The sequence below is a fragment of the Anolis sagrei genome, chromosome 6 (assembly GCF_037176765.1).
Source record: "Anolis sagrei isolate rAnoSag1 chromosome 6, rAnoSag1.mat, whole genome shotgun sequence".
NCBI lineage: Eukaryota > Metazoa > Chordata > Lepidosauria > Squamata > Dactyloidae > Anolis > Anolis sagrei.
Window position 1 is genome coordinate 90,223,631 of NC_090026.1, and position 15,753 is coordinate 90,239,383.

Sequence of the window (15,753 nt, forward strand, 5' to 3'; positions counted from 1 at the left end):
ACCAGCGAGTCCCTTCAAGGCAAGGTTCTGTGTGGGAAGTCTGGTTCAATTCTATTGCTGGTGGGGTTCAGAATGCTCTTTGATTGTAGGTGAACTATAAATCCCAGCAACTACAACTCCCAAGTGTCAAGGACTAGTTTCCCCAAACTCCACCAGTATTCATATTTGGGCATATTGAGGATTCGTGGTCCAGATCTATCATTTTTTTTTAGTCCACAGTGCTCTCTGTATGTAGGTGAATTACAACCCCAAAACTCAAGGTCAATGCTCACTAAACCCTTCCAGCATTTTCTGATGGTCAAGGGAGTTCTGTGTGCCAAGTTTGGTTTAATTCCATTGTTGTTGGAGTTCAGAATGCTCTTTGATTTTAGGTGAATTATAAATTCCAGTATCTACAACTCCCAAATGACAAAATCAACCTCCCCGCCCCCACCCCCACCAACCTCACCAGTATTCAAATTTGGGCTACAGTACTTAAATTGACCCATGGATAAATCAACAGGGTTGATTTTTGATTTTTTTTTTTGTCGTGTCACGAGTGACTCCTGTTGTGAGAGAACTGGCCGTCTGCAAGGACATTGCCCAGGGGATGCCTGGATGATTTTTGATGTTTTTATCATCCTTGTGGGAGGCTTCTCTCATGTCCCCGCATGAGGAGCCGGAGCTGATAGAGGGAGCTCATCCGCCTCTCCCCGGATTTGAACCTGCGACTTGTCGGTCTTCAGTCCTGCTGGCACAGGGGTTTAACCCATTGCACCACCGGGGGCTCTGATTTTTTGATTAAATGTTCTAGACTTATACATGAGTATATACAGCATATGGGAAAGCAAAGTCCAGCCAATAGTGCAGAACATCCCATTCTTTATATATGTCTCAGGTGCTTGATTCTTCTTTGTGAAGCACAAGACAGGACTTGTAATATCTGGTATTTTGAAATATTGCCTTATATTAATCACAGAAGCTCTGCAAAAATCAAAAGGGTTTGAATGGAATGTGGTTTGCTCAGACAAATATCAAAATTATTGAGTTCAAACTTGCATTGGAATTAATAAGTTTCATAAAATTAATAAAAGAGGGTGTACATGCTACTTTCCAAAATGACTTTAGGAAAAAGATATATTCAGTACAATCCTATCAAGTGTAGCCACTTTACTGGCAGGTTGGCAATTAATTAAAGATAAATCTTTAATTTGGGGGGGGGGGGGTCAGCATGTGTTTCCAATGCAGTGAAATATTGGAGAGTAGATTAAAACAAAATAACACTGATCTGAGGTCATGACAAAAATATTTCTAACTCAGGTATTTTCAAGGTCTGTTGATTCCACCAGCCACCTCCTTACAGGAAACACCGCTTTCCCATTTTCCTTCCTGTGACCTATAAATGATGGATAATTTCCTGCAATCGAAAGGAAATTCCACTCAGATACCAAAGCTACAACTTTTAATGTATGTTTGGATGTATGTAACAACTACAGTCCCTTCTGCAACTTCCCTCCCTCTTATGCTGGAATCCTCAATATTTCTAGCTACCCGTGACAGTGAAGAATGGGGCTGTGGCCATGAGAAGTCAAAGATTTCTGAATCCTATAGGGCCCATCAAAGCAGTGCCCATGGCTCCAGAATAGCGGAGGAATGCTTGCAGCCCCCTCCTTGGGGAAAGGGTGGTGGGGAAGACCTCACAGCTGCCTGATGTAAGCACAGTTACAGTTCCACAGTTCTGGCAGCAAAGTTTATGTCTGCACAAGCAGCAGTATCTATGTTTTTGAAAAGCACATCACCGTAGAATTATTTGGCAAGAGGACGGTGAGCTGGAGTGAACACATGAATAACATTCTGAAATATTTTGAAATGTAGAGTGTGAATTCATCACTTGAAAAGCATTGTGGTTTAAGTTTAAAACATATCTACATGCAATCTCTATCTAGAATTTTAAACTATCTTACGGCAACATAGTAAACAGACTGTACACACAAACAAAGCCAAATTTTTGCGATTGCACTTCCAAGAATTATCTGAAATGTTATAGACTGTGGCAGCTACAATACAAAAAGTAACTGTACCATTGGTCCTCTACATTCATGGGTTTAACTTTTTTGGATTTGATTATTCAGACTGGCCTGAAATGTTCTCCCTGGGAATCTCTAGGTCTTCCAATACAAGTCTATGCAAGAACTTGACACAGAGTCACTTTAAAGTACCCAGAGATTCCAAGAGATAATACGCCTCTAAGACTCTCTAGACCACATGTGTCAAACTCAAGGCCTGTGGGGTGAATTTAGCGCACCATGTCATATTATGTGGCCCTCTAGATGCTGGACACTCCTGCATCCCTCATCATTAGACATCATGACTGGAGCTGATGGGAGTTGTGATACAGTAACATTTTGAAGGCTGCAGTTTGTTCTGTTTAGTCAGGATAATAAGGTTTGAATTTATATACAAGGTTTGTGGATATGAAGTCTGACTTTAAAATGCCTTTACCCAACTTCAGAGCCACAAGTGCACTTGGCCTGCAATTCCCATCACTCCCAGTCCATATGGTGGATAATCAAAAGTGATGAGAGTTGTCACTTTCAGTTTTTTTTACTATCATAAAAGTCCTGTGACCCTCACCCTGCAAATGTGGACAGCTGATTGTATTTGCACTCAAATCCTTAGATTTGAGGCATGTAAATCTGTCATCAACACCCACAGAAGAGTTTTTAATAGATGATTACAACTGATAGAGGATATTGTACCTTGTAAGTACAATTTGGAGCCCCCAGAGGCGCAGCTGGTTAAACTGCTGAGCTGCTGAACTTGCTGACCAATAGGTCAGCAATTCAAATCTGGGGAGAGGAGGGAAATTAACTCAGTTTGCAAAATACATATTTACATTATTGTCCCTCCCACTGTTAGCCCCAGCTTCTGCCAACCTAGCAGTTCCAAAGCATGCAAATGTGAATCGATCAATAGGGACCGCTTTGGTGGGAAGGTAACACCACTCCATGCAGTGATGCCTGCCACATGACCTTGGAGATGTCTACAGACAACGCCAGCTCTTCGGCTTAGAAATGGAGATGAGCGCCACCTCCCAGAGTTGGACATGACTAGATGCAATATCAAGGGGAAACCTTTAAGTACAATTCAGAAACGGGAACACCTGAATAACTTTTTGCTGAATGGGATCAAGTCAGCTTAAATCCAGGCAAACCAATCTGTGGGCTCTGCTGCCAATCTACAAACTTCAAAGAGGTTGAAAAAATGCTCACATCACATAGCCATTGGTATGGACTAAAATAATTTTGAAACAATTGTTCTCTGTTGAGGGACGTCTCATTTTCATACAGACATTATTTCCCTTTTAAAAACAAGATCACTATAGCCCCAGCAGAATCAAGGGGCCCAGCAAATTTCAGGGTTAAATAAGCTTTAATGACTATCACATGTACAAAGACTTAAGCCTAGCATTAGACATTTTTGAAAAACAAAAATGGGGCATCTCTTCCTTTTTTAATTTAAAATAACCATCCAGGTGGTTTCCTAAGGACTTCTTAGCAAATTGCTTCCAGTGAACCCTTTCAGTTACAGACCACTGCAAAAACCATGTGGAGTTATTCAGTGTTCAGTTCGACTTGGGTGTCCTATGTTTTTATAGTGGACAGAACCGCAGAACCTTTTTATTCTCATGCCTTTCTTGATAGGGTTAGAGCACGTCTCACTGGGAAATGGGATACTACCATTGTTCTGGCACAAGATAGCTTTCACTAAGAGTTCAAAAAGATCCAAGGATGGTATTTTGAAATGGGAAGGCAAAGAATCCTGATTTAAATCAGATAGATGAGTAAACCACACCTGATGCAAAAGATTAATGGCCGTACTTCCTCCACCTTCTTTAAAACAGATGTGTATTCACCAGAATGTTGATTACAGTAATACTGTTGGTGGAGTAAAAGAGTTGCTACTTTACCTGAGTACTATTTGGTTTTCTGATGATCTGTCTGTCTTGCACAATATATGCATTTGTATTATATAGTTACAGGAAGTAAAATTGATCATGAAAATGGCATGGTGAAGAAAAACTTTCATTCTCCATTTACTGTGGCTGGATCTACACTACCATATAAGGTAATTCAGTTTCTGAATCCAGATTATCTGCTTTGAACTGGATTATATGAGTTTACACTGTCATATAATCCAGTTCAAATCAGATAATCTGGATTTGGAACTGGATTATACAGCAGTATAGATGGGGCCAGTGATGCAGACCAACATTGGGTTGTTGTAGGTTTTTTGGGCTATATGGCCACATAGCCCAAAAAACCTACAACAACCCATTGATTTCAGCCATGGAAGCCTTCGAAAATACACAGACCAAAATTTCCTGCCGTTCCTTAAAGCTGGGCTGGGGATTCACATACACCTGTACATCCCCACCACCCTTAGCTAGTATGGCAAATGCTAAGAGATTTTGGGAGGTACAGTACACCAACTCTGCTACATGGTCCCCAGTTTTGGTTTAAAGTTTTTCAAAAGTTGAGAATTACAAGGAAGGGGCTTAATTATTAGACTTCTGAACCTAAAGGCAAAGGTAACAGTTCTTAACAAATACAGCTAGTTGAGAAAAATAATTAAATCAGTCTTAGCAGTAACAAGCTACATCAAAGCAGTTCATACTCTGTAGCTGTTGTTGTTGTTGTTGTTGTTATTATGTTTATTTATACCCCACTTTTTCTCTACACAAGGAATCTCAAAACTGGGTTGTTGTAGGTTTTTCGGGCTCTATGGCTGTGTCCTCTCCTGACGTTTCTCCTGCATCTATGGCAGGCATCCTCTGAGGTTGTGAGGTCCATGAAAGCCTTCGACAATCTCAAAACTGTTCCAATTTATCTTGACATCCCATTTTCCCAACCGCCTTTAAAATGTCCAAATCTTGCTCTATTCCTTCTACTTCTCCCCTTTGTTCAAAGTGCAACAGTAGTTTGCACTTAAAGTGGGGGAGTGGGGGACATAAAGAAATATTGTCCTTCCCAGTAGACTTGGGTAAGAGCAAACTTCTGCAGCCTTTCCAAGCTTGTTCTTCTTCCTTATTAATAGCTGCTGCCATCTTGACAACATTTGTCCTGTTTTCCCTCTGGGAAATGATGAAGGGTATGGTAGCTACCCGTAACAACTTTTTTTTTGTATTGGTGTGTAACAAAGTTACATTGTAAAATCTTGTACGAGGGAGGCAAAACTACTTTGATGGTGAAAATAATATTTCCATTTCTAGTTACTTTTTAAAAATCACCCTTAAAGGTCATTTTAGAGTCATTCTGTCATGTTCAAGTTTGAAGCTATTTTCTTATCAAGTAAAAGGAGGGAACAAAAATTGAATAATGCAAAAATTAATGCAATGTGTTATTTTAAAAACACTAATAAGTAACAACAATTCATTACTTTCTAAAACACTGTAACAACTAATTGAAATGAATTTCTTTTACAAAAAAGCTCTGGTAATCTATGTGCAATCAGGCCCTTGTATCCGGTATAGTTTGGTTCCAGGACCCCCTATGGAAATTATTAGTATTATTTCGTATCAAAAGCATTGCATAAATTAGTATAAAACTGATAAAAACAGAAGGTGTGCAGGCGGCTAAATATCTTTTGACCAAAAACTAGCAATAGCAACGGCATTGTCTGTAGCCTCCAACAATTCCTCCTCTGTACATGAGGCAGGGCAGAGTGGACAAGCATACAGATGCAGAGTTGTCTGTTCTGCTCCACAATCACACAAGGTATGGGATTCTTTTAGGTAGTGCCATTTTGCCAGGTTGTCTTTTGATCTGCCCACTCTCCTTCTGAGTCTATTCAGGGACTTCCAGGTTGCCCATTCTTGGTTTGCCCCTGGAGGAAGACCCTCAATAAAAATCCATGGATGCTCAAAGCCGTATTATATACAATGGCATGGTAAAAATGGTGTCCCTTCTATAAAATGACAAAATCAAAGTTCACTATTAGGTTTTTTTCGGGGAAGGCTGGGGGATATTTTCAAGATATGGATGGTTGAATCCAGTGATATACAGTCAGATACAGAAGGCTGACTATATGGTTTAGAGAAGTTATGGAGACTGATCTATATACTGTAGTGCAGTGGTTCTCAACCTGTGGATCCCCAGATGCTTTGGCCTACAACTCCCAGAAATCACAGACAGTTTACTAGCTGTTAGGATTTCTGGCAGATGAAGGTCAAAACATCTGGGGACCCACAGGTTGAGAACCACTGCTATAGTGGGACCTAACAGTAAGGAAAGTTATCATGTCATGAATATTTTCCCACTTTCTCCTCATATGAGCAAACATCAGTCACGAACCTGGTGAAACACTTACTTTCCCAGGGTTTTCCAAGTCTTCCTCCTATTCTGGATCTGTATCTTGCAGGTGACATTGTCAAATTCAGTTAGTGTTCAAGGAAGTGGAGGGTTCTTTTTGTTTTGACATTTGTCCCTTGGGAAATGTGATGCAAAATCTGCTTATGCTTTTTCAACTAGGTCTATCTGGGCAAAATAGCTTTAAGCAAATACTGTGCTGGTGACCTGGAAATGGAAGTCTTCTGTATCCAATTACTATCATTGAGCCATGTGGTCCAATTATATGGATTTTTAAATTACAGCTGTAAAACATCCATGCCTATAAGTAGTGCAGCCACTCCTGGAAAATAATCTCATACATATATGTATGTGTGTGCACATGCGTACACAGGGTTTTTGAAAAAAAAAAGTTAATTAATCTCAAAACTATTCCAGTCCCACCCTGCATATAAAAACTGCCAGGAAATGCAACTACATGTTAAATCAAAAAGAACTGTTAGACTGTATATAAAACTAGAGATGGTAAGATTTCAGCAGACTTTTAGTAGCCAGTCTTTTTTTGTTCTCGTATCTGCATGTAGACAAACATCATCTCTATTCAAACTCAACTGTCAAACGTTTTCTCTTCCAGAATGATTTATTTTGAAAGTTTGACTAAATGGATAGCCAGCCAAAATGTAAGATCTTTATGGCCACTAATTTCAGTTTGTCATAAACCTAACTGATTGGGCAAAAAGTCTTAGTAGATAGAGCTTGTGAACATATTTAAGTATTACGGCCTGATGGTGGAACATATGGATCAGCTGCACCCAAAGACTAGAATGTCTGTTTTAGCTTTTTGCTCATCTCCCTAATTTTTGCAGAGCTTTGGAAAATTTGGAGAATTGCCTCTGTTGTGCTAAAATATGCCCAGTTGCTATGTTTGCTGGAAAAATCTGGAAGTTGCAGTTCCAAAATTGTATTTCCAAGTTGACAAAGAACATTGAAGCAACATGGCAGTGTGGTGACATAAAAGGTGTGACACATGCAATATTTCTGGTTGTAAATCTATGAGACACTGGCGCATCCTTTTATCACTTGGAATAGCTGGTGTAACTTGCCTTTCTTGATGTGTACACAGATCCTAAGTGTTTCAGTGTATGCCTTGCTTAACAGTTTGCTTCCTTATCAATTGGGCTCATGCTAAACATTAAGCTTTGCTGCTATTTCCTACACTCTCACTTCTGAGTGGAACAGAGATGCACTAAAGAGTCTAATCATCCATAGGCAATTGGTTTAGATTTTAATCCACTTCATCCTTGGATTAACCTCCTAGCTTTGTAAATAAATCCAAGGTTGAAGCTCCTACCTCAGGATAAGAGAAAGTGCAAAGACGATTATAGTGGCTATTGATATTCCTCCCTTCCTTGAAGTTGCCGACACTTTTCTCAAGTTCCATATTTGTCTTGGCTCTTTCTTCTTTCAGCTTGCAAAGAGTTCCACAGGTCACCTATGTGTGGAAACAACAATCTTTTTGTTTGTTTGAAACCTGCGAAGTGTTATTTTCATGTTGTGCCCTTTCCATACTTTTCATATTATCTGAAAGGGTAAGCAAGTATTCCCTGCTCACTTTTTCCAGCCAACTCATAATTTTATGCATTTTGGCTGGAATCCTTCATGCAGGCTCTTTAAAACAACAACAACACAGGGATCTAAAACACTTTAGCTCAGTTTTCATTCTTTTTTTGGAGGGACCAAAATGAGGATACAACAAAAGCTGGCAGGTCAAACACAGGCACACTTACTAAAGAGTAAGTCCCACTGACTTCATTGCTTCCAAGCAAATGTGCAAAGGATCAGGCAGTTAAAGTTTTTCTTAAAAAAATTATACACATATGGTTTCCCCACTTTAAACGTGGAACTCAATTAATTACATCATGCAGCACCGTAAAACGATTCCAGGGTTCCCAAGGAAACTGTTTTCACTAAACAACACAATCCGTTCATTTTAATCTTATGCTCACACGAGGCAAACATTTAGTTTTATCTAACTTTCACAGCACTCCCATGGTATATAACCCTCTTGTGCCTATTATTTCAGATCACTCAGGATAGCTTGCCACCAGTTCAAAATGTGGGGGTCCCTAGAGACCGCATCAGGAATTGCTCTGAAGAAGGCCTCTTGCATTTCGATTCACTATCTTTGGTGGCATGCCAAAAGATCTTAGCTTGGCAAGCTTCAGAGCACGCTCAAAGGCCCATTAATTCCAACTAGTATTTGGTTGATTATCTTTAAAGCTTGGGTTGACTTTTGTCTTTCTCCTGTTTTGTATGGTTTATTTTAATTTTGCTTCGGTTGTCAATCTGGTTTGTTCTGCATTTTCGGGCTGTTAAGACATTATAGGGGACTACTGACAGCCATAACAAACAGGGCCATTTCTGCGTGATTGTTTTCCTTCAGTGATTATCCCTATATAAAGATAGTTCTTTTCTCAGACCCCTGAGCTGGTGTAAGAAGAAGTTTTTGATTCTGTTTGATGAAGAGTGCTGTGCAACTCCAAAGCTTGCATACTCTTCTAGCAACACAATTTGCTCTATCTTAGCATATTGTCATGCCTATATTGCTTTTTCAAAAAAAGTTGTATTCATCTCAAAATATAGATTATCTAGTACGTGAAATTCATTTGCAATTTAATGAAAGTGATGTATTATTTTGTCAACATTGATTCATCCACAGAGCTACATTTTCTGCTCATTTTTCCCATAATAACTTCTCATCTGTTTTCTCCTCTGTTCCAATCCATGCGTCTCTCCAACAGAATATGGGATAAGTATGAGTTTTGAGTTAGTTGGCAACTTTTTCATAGCTACATCAGTAACAAATAAAGTTTATTATTATTTATTGTGTTTTTAATTGTATGAAGTGATAATTGTTTATTGTTGTTTATTGTCTATTATTTATTTTATTTTGCATACCTGTTGATTGTTGTAAGTCACCCAAGTCCCTTCGGGAAGAGGGGATCAGGTGTAAATAAAGATTTATTATTATTATTATTATTATTATTATTATTATTATTATTATTCAAGCAGTCATCATACAATTTTCTATCTGCTCTTCTTTCAAACAGGTGTTTGTGACTTATGTACAAATGCCGCAGATCTTTAAGTATTATTGAAGCATATCACTGACCCTCTATATCCATAGATTTGGAATCCATAATTCAATCACCCAGAACATGGAAAAAATTTTTAAAGAATTTTCAAAAAACAAACTTTGATTTTGCCATTTTATATAGAGGGCACCACTTTACTGTGCCACTGCATATAATGGTACTTGAGTATCCATGGAGCTGGTGTCCACCGGGTGGGGGGAATGTCCTGGAACCAAATTCTAGTAGATACTGAGGACCCACTGTAACTGGTTTTGCTAATTCTGAAAATTTGTTCTTTTAAAACCACAGTTCTAGCCCACAGACATCTATTCTTGGCACCATGTTAATACATCAACAATACATTATCAAGACATTGAAAGTTTTACAATTATCTATCCTACCCAAAAGGCATACATACTTTCTTTCAAAGTTTTTGGCAGGGAAAGAACTTTGCAAGTGAACTACCCAAACTGAAACCCACTCCTGGAATTCAAACACTTCACAGTTCTCAGGGTTTCTCTTTTTTTAAAAAAGAAGGCTGTAAATTATAAATACAAAGATTGCAAATAAGCAAATTAAATATGATACATTAAGTACCTTTTCACTGGGTGCTTTGGCTAGGATCCAAAAAATGAGAAAACCAGTTTCATGCACCAAAGGGGTTCTAAATTAGTGTTTCTCTGAAACGGAGGACATTTTCTTTATCTACAGTAGCTCTTTAGATCCTGGATTTTCTCTTTGTTTCAGAGGTAAATGTCTTTCATTAGGTCTTTCCAATGTTATGGAAATAGGTTTCCTCCTGAATGCCCTATGGATCATCACAGCACTGTTTCTTTAGAGCAGAAGAAGCCATGGAACAAGTTTTCTTAAGCAGATAAAGCCATGGAAGAGCAACTATGAAGGAACTAGGCAAAGATATGACATATCAGGTGCAAAGATATATAATTGAATATTTAAGTCAAAAACATTGCATTTTCAGTATAGTTGTGAAAGCTACTAGGAAGGGAATCAACTCATTTGAAATATGGTGCTGGAGGAGAGTTCTATGGATACTTTAGATGGCCAAAAAGATAAATGAATCAGTTCAAGACCAAATCAAGCCTTAATTCTTTCTATCAGCAAAGAGGGCTAAGGGGAGATTGTTGTACTTTGGGAATGGCATTGGGAATCAAGAGTCACTACAAAAGACATGGATGTTTGGCAAAGTAAAAGAAGAAGACATGAGTAGATTCAATCAAAGAAGCCATGGCCTTGTATTTGTAAGATCTGAATCTACAGTTAACAAGTTGATTTGAATGTCTCTCATTAATAGAATAATTGTAAGTTGAAGGCAAACCTGATCGCAGTAAACAACAAATGCCATCAGACACACATTATGTATTTTTCTTCTTGCAGAATCTCAGGGTTCCATCAAATTGATTGGGAAATCCATCAAATTGATTGGGAAATCCTGGTTTATTAAGATTAGTACAAAACAGGATTCCAACTAAGGAAAGCCAAGAAAGACAAACCAGGGTTTAGAAAAGTCAGCAATCTTACTAGCTGGAAGTATTGTGGTAGCAGTGGACCAAAAAACAAAACAAAACAACAACTTTTCCAAGCTCTGACTGGGTATATAAGACAAAGTTGAAGAAAAACAGTCTGCTTTCTCTGATCCATATCTTCAGATACTAAATGAATGGGGAAGTTGCTCACATGGTCAGTTTAATGTTCAAAGTTCAACTCAGTAGAGTATCAAAGCTAAAAAAGCACTTCTGTCACAACTGACAAGTGACTGTAATAAACATCTAAAATGGGAAATATGAATGAAGTCAATTCATAAAGTTAAACAGGAGTTTTATCTTATAGCTCTGGTTGTCCCCAGAATATCTAGATGACTGTGGTATTTGGAAGACTTGGCCACAATCCTCAAATTCTTCGTCTTTCAGATTTCTCATTACTGACCATAGTAGGCTGTCTGCAACCAATTAGTCAGCCTACCACAGAGATTTTCCTGGTCTGCAAATCATATGAAGCTTTCTGTGAATACTGTATGAGGTATAACTGGCCCTCCACAATTGCAGATTTGATTTTTGTGGATTCGATTGTTCATGGATTTGATTAAAATGCTGTCTCTAAGAATTTCTGGGTTCTCCTGTGTGATGCTATAGTTAATTTCTACTGGAAGCTGACCATGATGTCACAAATTCCCAAAGGTTGACCACAGAATTGTGCTGAAGGGCTTTCAGATTCCTAAAGAAATGTTCTCTCAGATTAAAAATGCACCCCCCTGGTTTTCCCACTTTTGTAGGGTCCTGTAATCCTAGCCCAATTAATGTGGACTGACTTTATATCTGCACTTCCAAGTTATATCTGTTTCATGCCACTTTGTCATGATTCCATCCCGAGGAATTATCTGACTAGCAGCTTGATGACAGTTGTTAATATGCCCTAAGATTAGAAAACAACTGAGTGTTAAATCTGTTAATATCTGTAGTGTAGACATGCACCCAGAGGTCTTTAATTGTCGTTCCTTAGCATGAGATTTTAAATACCTCACTGGATTACAAATCTCAGATGCTTTAGGTAAAACAGAAAAGTTGGAAAGAACCCTTTGATACTAAAAATGCTGCTATGATTTGGAAAGAAGCCGATCCATCAATTTTGTGTAGTTAATATAATTGAAGTCATTATTTCAAAGATCATTCAAACATTTACCACAAGGTGCCAGCAGTTCTTTATCACTACTACATTGTTTTGGGGGTTTTTTATTATTGAAAAGTGAAAACACTTTTATGACATTTCAAAGAGGAATGGATTGTATGCTGAAGAATTACCAAGTGTAGTTGTGTTGGGGCTAGGACAAAATGTGCTCCTTTCAGTTCTGCAATCATTCTCAAATTCTGTTATCCCCAAAAAGGAAAAATAACAGTGGTTTTCTCAAATAACACAGGGTTTTCATCAGCCACAAAGTATAAATGCAGTGAGTATTACTAATCGTCTGTTTATAAACTCTCTAGAAACAGAGCTTTGAACAGTAACTTTACTGAACATGCTGTCCAGGGAATTTTGGGAACTGTAGTCCAAAAAGTAAATTTCTCAGGCTGTAAGATACTATGACCAGATGTCCTCTTGTGAGGTAGAATAACCAATATTGTGGAGAAATCCCAAGGATGTGTCCACTTTCAACATATCCAGTAGCAGACAAAGAGGGTGAGGCAAACTGACTGTTGATTTGGCTGCCCTTCTTTAACACAATTAAGTCAGCCCAAAGCCAGGACTGGCAGCATTTGGGCTATACTAAGCTCAGTTGCCTGCTGTCTGGCACAATGTGAAATATCAAATTCTTCTCAAATGAGAAGGGAAGAGCTATGACACAATTTCCATTCTCTTAGTGGGAAGAATTACACAGGAAAAGACATGGTTGCTTTTTTCTGTTCTTGTAAAGCGGTGGTTCCCAACCTTATTTTGACTAGGAACCACTGGTCAACTCTTCAACATTAGCACCAAACATTAGCACCAACATTAGCATGGACCACTTTGACCAGGGACCACTCTCCAACATTAGCACCAAAAGGGTTGCAAATCTGTTTTTGGTCAACTTTAGGTTCCGTTTGGTTATTTGGGGTGCTGATTCAGAAAACTGCATTGGATAGACCACATCAGTTTCTAATACAGAACATATGCTATCCAGGAGTCACCATCTACTTGTCAACAGAAAGCCATATTTAATATTCTAGAGCTTATATGGTAATACCAATCTTTCATGAGTAGTTAGCCTCTCCCCTCCTGACATCCCAGCTGCCTCAGCACTATAAGAGGGTTTCACGAGACCAGTCGCTCTTGTTGCCACGTGGTTTCGAAACAACGCCATAGTAATAGTGAGGCCATGGGCTATATTTTCATTCTTGCGGACAACTGGTGGTCCACGAACCAATGTTGTAAAGAAATGGAAACCGGAGGCCCATCCACACTACACAATTAAAGTGTTATTGTTCCACTTTAACTGCCATGGCTGCATCCCATGGAATCCTGGAGCTTGGTGAGGTTCTAGCTAGCTCTCTGGCTGAGAATTCTCAATACTGCTTCCTAAACTGCAAATCCCAGAATTTCGTAGCACAGGGATGGCAAACTCATTTTCACTGAGAGCCACATCAGCCTTATAGTTCCTTTCAAAGGGCTATTTGTAATTATGAGACCATGTGCTGTCGAAGGCTTTCATGGCTGGAATCACTGGGTTGTTGTAAGTTTTTCAGCCTGTATGGCCATGTTCCAGAAGCATTCTCCCCTGATATTTTGCCTGCATCTATGGAAAATGGGGTTTATGTATCTATGGAATGTCCAGGGTTGTTGCTTTTTTGTTTGTATTGAAATTGAGCCGTGGTGGCACAATGGGTTAAATCCTTGTGCCAGCTGGACTGCTGACCTGAAGGTCAGCGGTTCAAATCTGTGAGACGAGGTGAGCTCTCATCTGTCAGCTCCAGCTTCCCATGCGGGGACATGAGGGAAGCATCCCACAGGATGTTAACACATCCAGGCATCCCCTGGGCAATGTCCTTTTAGACGGCCAATTCTCTCACACTAGAAGCAGACTCTCAAGTCGCTTCTGACACAATAAAAATTGTACGAAACAAAGCATGTACACATTTTTAAGCAGTTCCCAGCACCTTACTAACCAGTAATGACCCAGCACTATACAACCAATTGTATGACCAAAAAGAGATTTCTATTTGGGTCTTCCTGTTCCAGTTCCAGCAGGGTAAGCATGATTTATTTATTTAAGATATTTGTACCCCGCCTTTCTCCATAAGCAGACCCAAGGCGGCTTACAACCTGTAAACACACACTCCAAATGTTAAAATATAGATACAAAGGGTAAAAACGTAGCAAAAGCATATATTGAATAAAATAAATTACAATTATTCTCTAGTGGTTGTCTCATAGCACTTTTTTTAAAATGGTTTTAAGGTTGAATCATAGTGGAAGAAAAATGCAATGGTTTACATGTCTAATTTGCAGGATTAGAATATAAACCAAACATAATTTGCATGATATGCATGATATGCAAATAATATTCAAAATAGATTACCAGATATGAGGAACTAGAATATGGCAACCCCAAATGTATGCAATCTAGTATTGCATATCCATTCTTGTAATAATTTTGGGGAGATTTAGGATTAGAGTACTTGTCTTGAGAGTAAGCTCAGGATTTTATATTCCCAAAATCCAACTATTGATTCAGCTATGTCCCTAATCATCTTTCTAATCTCCAGATATGATAAATTACAACACCAGAAATCTCAAGCAATATTGACACATCTGGAAGCACTGGGTGGGAATCTTTCTTCTAGGATACTCTAGGAACTGTGTCCCCCACAGTAACCTTTTCAAGCTCTCCTTTGCTAGTTACAAAATGCTTAAAACATAAACAAACATTTCATGCACCACAGCTTTAATACCATTCTGGATCAGTAAATGCTTGGAGGAAAGAAAGGAGGAAGGGGAATTTTCTTACAAGTCATTCTTTTTAATGTTTTAAACAGAGGTTTCCAACATGCTTTCGTGTTTCATTCTTGCTCAATGTGGTTTGACTTCTGCTGCCTTGAAATCCATTTTATCAGACCAGGCTCCATATAAGGCTCAGTGGATTCTGATTTTCAAAAATTGCTATGCATGTCAAACCTGATTTGAAGATGTCAAACTTCAAACTGTATTGTTCCCCCTTATTTCTGTTATACCTCTTATTTATATTATATCATGAATTGCATGGTATGATTTTTTAAAAAAATAGTTCATATATCCCTGAAAGAAGTCCAGAAACATGACTCAAGGGAATACTCAGAAGAAAATGCAAGGAACTGCCCTCCACATTCATCTAAATTGCATTCATTTGAATGTTCTCTCAAATGAATGGATAAATAACAATAATAGTGAAGATTTTGTTTCCCTCCAAGCTAAGATCCATTTGGGTTGTTGTGAATTTTCTGGACTGTATGACCATGCTCCAGAAGCATTCTCTCCTGACGTTTCGCCTGCATCTATGGCAGGCATCCTCAGAGATTGTGAGGTCAGTTGGAAACTAGGAAAATGGGGTTTATATATCTGTGGAATGTCCAGGGTGGAAGAAAGGACTCTTGTTTGTTTGAGGTAAGATTCATTTGTTGCACACATAGCTCTGACAGCATGAAAAAACCCAGTTGTCATATTGGAATATGCAGACCATAAATAATTCTGCCATAACACCTGCAGCTTCATCACACTAGAGAAACATTCCACTTAAAATCCATTTTCTGCCTCCTGCAGAATTCTGA

At 38.7% G+C, this 15,753-nt stretch overlaps 1 protein-coding gene across 5 annotated transcripts in view; it reads right to left on the reverse strand.

Moving 5' to 3' along the window:
- CREB5 (cAMP responsive element binding protein 5) overlaps positions 1 to 15,753 on the reverse strand; it is a 295,632-nt gene that overhangs the window by 123,314 nt on the left and 156,565 nt on the right. The window lies entirely within an intron of this gene.